Here is a 9,082-nt window from a genome sequence, read left to right as displayed (position 1 = left end):
ACTAGAAAGGGCTCGCCCACTGGGCGCTGCGGCCGTGGCTGCGCCTGCGCTCTCGCGACCCAGGGCGGTTCCCCACCCCCTTACGTCATACACCGCGCCGCTGGGCTCACTGGACCAAGGCTAGTTCCGCGCAGCCAGTGGGACAGGGGTCTCTGATGAATGCTGGAGAAGTTTTGTTATTTTAATATGCTTAATTTTTGTTTATTTGGGAGATTTAAAATGCCTGATCTTACTGCCCGGAGCGCGGGAGTTGGAAGCTGAGTTAATCGAAGAAAGAGCCTCATAAACCCCTCACTTACCCCCCAAAAAAGTAGACGTCAGTAGTCACACAGCGCAATCCCGTGGAGTCATCGCTCCACGGCCGCGGCGTCCTGCCCTCGGGGCAGCCCGTTTTGCTCCGGTGATGAGGCCACCTGTGTGGACTGTGGCCTCCGCTCGCACGCTGACATTCCTGCGCGAGCAACCCCGAATTTTCTGTGAACACCTCCCAAAATGAGCAGAAACGGAGTCCCACCCAACTGAGACTGTTCAATGTAGCTGAGGTGTTCTTTTTATATTCTTACATCAAATAAGTTACTGCTTTATTTCAGACTTTAGGTGGCATTAAAGATAATTGTTCAAGAAATATTTTCAATTTAATATGGGTACAAATTAACAGGAAGTTATTTTCCCCCTGAGAATTCTAACTTGGAAATGACGTCAATGTTTGTCTTTAAAAAATGACTTGCAAGGAATATACCACACCGGACATTAACTTTATTAATCAGTGTTACACAGATGTAAACCTGAGAGCTCATTGTGACCCAAATATGCAAGGATATAATCTGTATTTCTGTTTTTAAACCATCCAACTCTGTTCTGGGAGTAAATACTCTTGCATGATGAATTCTTTTGAGCAGAGTCCTTTTGTAATCTGGGATTAAGAGAAATTCTGAAAGTATAAATTGCAATACAGTCATCATCTGGTATTAAACTTCTGGCAGCATTGTTCAATAACATTAAAAATTACACAGGGTGCCCTGGCCCGTGTGGCTCAATTGGTTGGGCATTGTCCGGGACAGTGGAAGGTTGTGGGTTCCATTCAGCCCAGGTTGCTGGATCCAGTGCAAGAGGCAGCCCATCCATGTTTCACTCTCACATTGATGTTTCTCTATATCTCTCTCTGAAAAAGTTTAAAAATAAAAATGAAATTATCTTTAAAAAAAATTACAGAGGGCTCTCTGCTGAAGGATACATACTCTTGTGAAGGATGACTACTTGCTTCTGTCTAGATGTCAGGAAATCATTTTTTCTCAAGGTAGAAGTTCCACCATTGGACAATCATCTCTAACCAAACACTTATGAAATTGCTCTGTAATGATGTCTACATTAATTTTATTTCTTTAAAATTATGAAGTATATGCACAATTTATGAAGTAATGTAATTTATCTGTAAGAATATACAGTATAGTTATTTTGGCACTTTTTAGAAATAATCCTATATTTTAAGGAACTTTTGGAGATGGGGTTCCAGATCAGGGATCAATAAACTTTTAGGGAAGACTAGGTAGTAAATAGGTTAGCTTTGTGAGCCATACATTATCTGTAAATACTTGTATTCCCATGTAGCTTTATTACTTTTTTGGTGTCACTCATCACATTCTGCCTTGTATTACATTTGTGTGCATATCTCCTTTATTAGACAAGGCCCTTGAAAACAGGGATCAAGTCTTAATCAAGTGCCAACCTAATTTCTTGGCATTAGAGCATTTATTGTAGAACTGAATTGTTGGAACTATTTTCCACTAGAGAGGAAATTCACTTAGAACATCATATTTTATACTCTTCTGTTCCTCCCAAGGTTTATAGTATAGTGACATAGATAATAGGTAATACAGTGGGGCCTTGACTTACGAGTGTCCCAACTAACGAGTTTTTCGAGATACAAGCCATCTCTCGACCGATTTTTTGCTTTGAGTTGCGAGCTAAAATTCGGTTACGAGCCAGCTTCAGATACCCCACCGCTAGTTGGCGCAGCGAACGTCACAGTGAACGCCACAACATCAGCCCAGCATCTTGTGTCTCACTCGTTCACTTTTTGATTTGACATACGAGTAATTTGAGTTATGAGCTCCGTCACGGAACGAATTAAACTCGTAAGTCAAGGCCCCACTGTACTAACTTGCTTTGTAATAGGTTCAGAGGGAAAAAACATTCACTCCCTGCTTGTGTAAAACTCCAAGTCTAATGATTTCAGAGGACAAATTTATTCAACACACATGTATTTGTCTCATAGAGCACTTAATAAGGCTAGTATCAACAGAATTCCAATAGCAGTATGAGGCCAACCTGCAATATATTTTTTAAATATATTTTATTGATTTTTTACAGAGAGGAATGGAGACGGACAGAGTTAGAAACATCAATGAGAGAGAAACATCGATCAGCTGCCTCCTGCACACTCCCCACCGGGTATGTGCCCGCAACCAAGGCACATGCCCCTGACCGGAATCGAACCCGGGACCCTTGAGTCCGCAGGCCGACGCTCCATCCACTGAGCCAAACCGGCCAGGGCCCAACCTGCAATATTAATAACCATGCTCCCCAGGGTCCCATAAACCATCAGGGTCTACTTTGGCTGCTTCCTAGGTATTGTTTTTGTATTGACTTATTCCCTTGGCCCAAGGCATTAATCTAGGCACAGAAGGATGTATTAGCAATTACACATACTTTGCCATGGCCTGCACAGAGGAAATCTAGGGCAGTTATATCAATCATAATAACCCTGAACAGTGAGTTGAGGCTGACTTGAATGCCTTCCAGGGCCAATGTGATGTCATTGATCTCTTCAGCTAAATTGAGGACAAATTTTGTTCTACCTCTTCTAACTGGATGGTTCTCATTGTAGGAATAATCCCCCGCTCCCAGGTTGCATATAAACAAGTAAATTATCCCTGAGAAACTTCTCCAAATAACCAAGGTCAGCCTCATATTAGTTCTACATGTGGTCTGATGGCTCTGTGATCTATTGATGTCGTTTCTTCAAACACTTGAAGGTTTCTTATCACAAACTTATAGTACAAATATAACAAAGTTCATCAAGAGGGCTATTGGCCAGAAATAAGAGATGACTGTAGATGGTAGCACAAGAAGTCCCTAAGGTGCAAGCCACTGTTTTGTTTCGTTTTTTTTTTTCAAGAGGAGGAGAACTGTGGTTATTTGTGACATCCACCTAAGAAGTTCAGTCCTGGGGGACACATGATGCACCTGGAAAGAAAATGTTTATAATTATTGAAGGCCCCCCCCCAACCAATCTGACCTATATCAGTTGTGGGGCACAAGATGACAGTGCCTCTATTGTGGCCTCCTAGCTGTTTGGTAAGCCCTAGGTTTCCTAGTTCATTTGAATAATTAAGTCCAGTCTTTGTTTATGGAAGGACCGCCTACAGGCAGGTAGTCCAAACTGTCCTGTTTGTCCATGCCACCAGCTGAGTGGCATTCATCCACTCCACAGAATGACTAGTGAAGACTACAGGAGTAGGAGTGGGAAAGATATCTGGAGGTGCTGACAGATATTTTGCAGGGGAGGTACAAGAGATGGGACATTCCCTATTTTTTTAACTTTAAAAAAATTTGATTTTAGAGAGGGAAAAAGAGAAACACCAAGTAGTTGTTCCACTTATTTATGCATTCATTGATTGATTCTTGCAGGTGTCCTGACTGGGGATGGAACCACAACTTTGACATATCAGGATGATGCTCTAACCAACTGAGCTACCCTACCAGGGCTCCCTGCCACTTTGAACTGGCTTATTATTATACAAGAATGGTAATCAACTGTGATCAGAGAGCTATGTGGTGGACAGCAGAGCCAGTTAAATGTAGTGTTTGCTAGTTCAGGAGAACCTTACCTGAGTGTCTTCCTTCATGAGGAAAGGTCTGTGGATAGCTCTGAAGATGGGAGACCATGATGTCTCCCCTTCTCCCAGGTCTCCTGAGGTCCAAGATGTTCCTTACCCTAGTGCCAGACAGCTTACCTCTACCACCAAAAAAACCAGTATGTCCCATTCCAGTAGCTATAACTTCATCTTCTTCCATTCATCCCTGATTCACACCCAGACCTTTTGTCCATAAGGATGAGACACAAAAGCACTAAGGACATTTTTCTAAAACTTATTGAGAGCCATTATGTCCCCCATTTGGACCACCACAGGCCATTATAGGGGACTAAGGGAGCATGTACTCAATCATTATCCTTAACCACTAGGACCATGTCAGTCCAACAGAATCCAAGCAGCTAAACCAGAATTAAGCTTAAATCTTTTTAAAATATATTTTTATTTTAGAGAGGGAGAGGGATAGAGAGAGAGAAACATCAATGATTAGAGAGAATCATTGATCGGCTGCCTCCTATATGCCCCCTACAGGGGATCAAGCCCACAACCCGGGCATGTGCTGTTGACTGGAATCGAACCTGGGACCCTTCAGTCCACAGCCGACACTCTATCCACTGAGCCAAACTGGCTAGGGCAAGCTTAAATAATGTACCAATCAGGCCAACCTGTGATTGTCATTAGAGGAAAGAAAGCATCATCATGCCCAGGGTAGCAGTCTGGATTTTCACTATCATTTTATATCACCCCCACCTGCCACCCCCCTTTTTATCATTACCTAGGAAGTGGCCAGGAGGAGATGATCTCTTTCTGGAGACAGCCACATTTAATGACCAAAATACCTAGTATTAAAGTGTATGAACTAGGAGCAGGTGAGGGATATATAGAGAGAGAGTCTCTTGAGATGACTGTAGATGGTAGCACAAGAAGTCCTGAGAACCTTGGCCATTAGCCCATTGTTAAAGTGGCTTTTGCAATAAAAAGTACATTTGTCAGGCTGCAAATGTTCCAGAAAGCCAGAAACATGACAGATTAGTTTTAAGGGACACAAGAGTATGGCTAGAGTCAGTTGATTGGACTAGACCAGTAATACCAAAGGTGACAAAGTGTCAACAATGGTGAGGCACCACAATAACCCTGAGATGGGCAAAAGTCCAATGTAATCAATATGCCAGCAGTGGGCAGGGGCCACACTTGTGCAGTGTGGCCTCATTCCCTGTGAGACAAATGTGTCATCTTTTGTCAGGAGTCCAAGTTGCAATCAGTGTTAACCTTTGCATCAGAAACACAGATTCCTTACTCTGCCCACTCCATGATGATGACACACGGTGTAGACCATGCCCAGTACAATGATGGACAGAAGCAGCAATGGTGGCAATCAGGGCAGCACAAAGCTGTCAGCAACTTGACTCCAGTCATTCTCCACGGAATAGCCCCTACCATGGACATCTACATGAGAGACCCAAGTGTTTGGGTCAGCAATTGTGATTTGTTTATACACTTCATGTCCCCAAAGAGGATGTGTTTCAATCTGCCAGTCTGTAGTTTCCCAAGTGCAGAACGAAGAGCTAGGCCGTTGGCAACAGCCCAAGAGTTAGTACAAACATAACAAAGTTCATCAAGAGGACTATTGGCCAGAAATGAGAGTGGCCTTTAATTCTGCACAAAGTATAGTGACCATGTCCACTGTTGGTTCTACATATTAACTCCGAAGTTGAATAGCCACAACAGATCTGATAGGTTTCAGTGTAGCTAAACCATCAGTGAATCAGGCCCAGGCATTTAGGGGAAATCTTGAGTTGAGAGCCCCATTGAGTCAGCAGCTTTACTTCACACATAAAGTCAGAGGGAAGAGAAGGCAGTGATAAAGTTTCTCCAGGGGATAGCTGCCACTTTTCCTTTAAAGCCAAGATACCCTGGGCCAGAACAGCAGCATTCTTGAATATATCACTTCCATTTGCTGAACACGGCTTATTTAGCCCTTCCCACCTTGGTAGTCATTCAGTCCAAGTTGACTCACCCCCAAATGGCAGTATTAGGCGGAGTCACACGGCCCTTATCAGTCAGGCATTCAGTTTCAACAAGAGCTCAAAAGCAAAGCTAATAATCAGCTGCTTTTTTTTTTTTTTAGAAATGAAATATTTGGGAAATAGGCTTGCTTTCCCCCCCCCTTTTTATTTATTTATGAGAGAGAAAGAAACATCCATTTGCTGTCCCACTTATTTATGCATTCATTGGTTGATTCTCTTATGTGCCCCGACTGGAGATCCAACCCTCATTCTTGGCATATTGGGACAATGCTCTAACCAACTGAGCTACCCCGCCATGGCAACTAATAGCTGCTTTTCAAATGGGGTGTATGTGTAGCTGTGTTAGGGAGGCTTTGAGTTCGAAACCCAAAGGGGAACCTCAGGATGGAGGCTGCCTCCTCTTACCAGAGACACCAATTGGCAAAATTATCATTCCTGTAGATTTCTAGCTCAAACTGTGGAGCCTCAAAGTCACTAGCACTTCTCTGCTTGCAACTTTTCTCAATCAAGAGAATGACCTCTGGCATTTAAGGAATGAGGAAACAGAGGTACACATCAATTCCTACTATACATTCAGACCTAAAACAATGATTGAATTGGCCTGGAGGACCCCACCCAGGTCACATTAGCATTCCTTCTCCAGGTGAATCCTGCCTAAGCCCTATTGGCTGCATTCTCTAGATGCCAGCTCCCCCAAGGGGCTGAGAGAATGGTGATGAGCTCCTATATCCAGCAGAGCCATATAAGTTTGAGTTCCTCTCCACCCCGAAGTTCCCCCAAATACTTGCCAAGCAAACAGACCTTTGGTCCCCCTTGGTGACAGGAAAACTTGGCCCCTCTCCTAATCATCTTTGCCTTAAAGTAGCTGAAGTTGGGGTAGAGGAGGAGGGGAGGGATCAAGCAGCAGGAAGGAGAATGTGTGCCAGAAGCAAAGTGCAATGACTTTGTTTTAAGCACTGCAGTGGCTGACTGCAGCTTCATCAAACAAACTTCCAATGTTCCCAGCCCATCCAAAGTGCTATATTAGGTAGCAAAGTTCTAATTCTGCCCAGAGTGCAGTGACCATGTAACTGTGGCAGCCACAGCCACATTTTCCAGCTGTGGCTGGAGTTTGTCCTTTGGCTGATGACCTTCTTTGAGGAGATGACCTTCACATGGGCATGTGCTGCCCCCTTATCAAAATAACATCTCTTAAATTCAACGTAAGTGGTAGGGGGAGTTTTCCATGAAGGCAGGGCTCATTGCAAGAAGTTATCTAGATTTCTTTGGGTCTGTTTTTCAATCTTCAGTGGGTTACCAAATTAGCATTGTTAAACCCAACCTGGGGCAATAAGAGCCTTAATACCAATCTAAATTCCTCATTTATGGTTTCTGCAGGAATTAGTCTGCCTCAGAAAAATCCCTCTAAGTCTTAGGACCAAAGCTCCTTACAGCAGTTTACACTGTAAAAAAAACAAAAACTCTTGAGACCTTTTATGATCATCTCGGGATGGATCTAAGATTAGCGTGATAGACTGAGGGAAGAGCTGAGCTGAAGGACAGCCTAGCTGTTGCCATTATTAACAACTAGGGGCCTGGAGTGCGAAATTCATGCACTGGGGGGGGGGGGGGTCCCTCAGCCCAGCCTGCCCCCTCTCACATACTGGGAGCCCTCAGGGGATGTCCTAGTGACGGCTTGGGCCCGCTCCCTGCTCCCCTTGGGGATAGGGCCTAAGCCGCAGTCTGGCCTCCCTTTGTGGGAGGTGACCGAGCTGATCAGGGGAAGGCACCAGCCCCATCACCCTGCTGCTGCAGCCACTGCCAGTCACCGCAGCCAGCAAGGTTTTTCCATCAACACGGACTCCAGTCCCTTCACCATGAAAAAATGACAACTTTCTTTAGGCATTTTCAAGATGTGTCTTTCATATAATAATAATTTCTTTATTACTTTTTTATCCTCACCTGAGGATATGTTTCCATTGATTTTTAGAGAATGTGGAAGAGAAAGGGGAAGACAGAGAGAAACATCAAAGTGAGAGGAACACTTTGATTGGTTGCCTCCTGCATGAGCCCTGACCTGGGCCCCGGCCAGGGAGGAGCCTGCAACCTAGGTACACGCCCCTGGTCAGAATTGAACCCAGACCCTGCCATCAGCAGGCCAAGGCATTATCCACTGAGCCAAACTGGCTAGGGCAGGATATGACATTTCTTAGCCCTCCAGCAGCGGACCTTCATTTTTTTCACCAGGAGTGTGGTGAAAAACCCCAGATCACCTTTTTGGATTCTTATTACCCAAGTTACTAAGAATATTACCAGTGGCATACAGGGAGCTTAGCCAATGAGCGGTCAGAAAAGGTGTTTCCTCTGTAGTTCACACCAATTGCCAGCTTGGCCCCCCCAAGCCCAGGCCTGACACCTCTGGCCCAGGCTTCAGACCTGGGCAGGAGACCCCCATATCCCCCCGATCAGCGGCTCCGCCCTCGCCCAGGCCTGACGCCTCAGCCAGAGGCGTCTACCCCCATCACCCTTCGATCGCCGGATTGGCCCTCGCCCAGGCCTGATCCCTCGGCCAGAGGCATCAGTCCTGGGCAGGGGACCCCCCAGACGCCTCCGATTGCCAGCTCCGCCCCCCGCCCAGGCCTGACACCTCCATCACCCTCCGATCGCCGGTTCGGCCCCTTGCCCAGGCCTGACGTCTCCGCCAGAGTTGTCAGGCTTGGGCAGGGGATCCCATCTCCCCCCGATCACTGGCTTCTGGACAGCTTCTGGGGTCACACATGGGGGCCTGGGTGGCGGCTCTCGCGCTGTCCCGCCCTGCCTGCAGTATGCAAATTAGCCACCATCTTTGTTGGCGGTTAATTTGCATATCGTGCTGATTAGCCAATGGGTGGTGTAGCGAAAGTATGGTCAATTACCATGTTTGTCTATTATTAGATAGGATGCTTACATGCTCACTCCTTCATCTCCCAAGCCTTCCAGGCAAGGTTCTAAAAATCTGCCTGGTTTCTGCCCATAGCAGTTGGGAATTTCCCTTTCATATTTAATGTAATGCATGTTTCTGTCACTATTGTCTGACAGAGGGCAAAACTTAGTATTAGTTGTTACTTTGGCATGAACCTGAGGATGATCTAGTAACAGCCTCTACTTGCCCTTCTTGCAAGCTAAGTTAACTTGGACACATTTTGTGGATGTGGACAGAGA

Source organism: Myotis lucifugus, unplaced genomic scaffold (assembly GCF_000147115.1).
Source record: "Myotis lucifugus unplaced genomic scaffold, Myoluc2.0 scaffold_295, whole genome shotgun sequence".
Lineage (NCBI taxonomy): Eukaryota > Metazoa > Chordata > Mammalia > Chiroptera > Vespertilionidae > Myotis > Myotis lucifugus.
Note: the sequence above shows the minus strand (reverse complement) of the source record.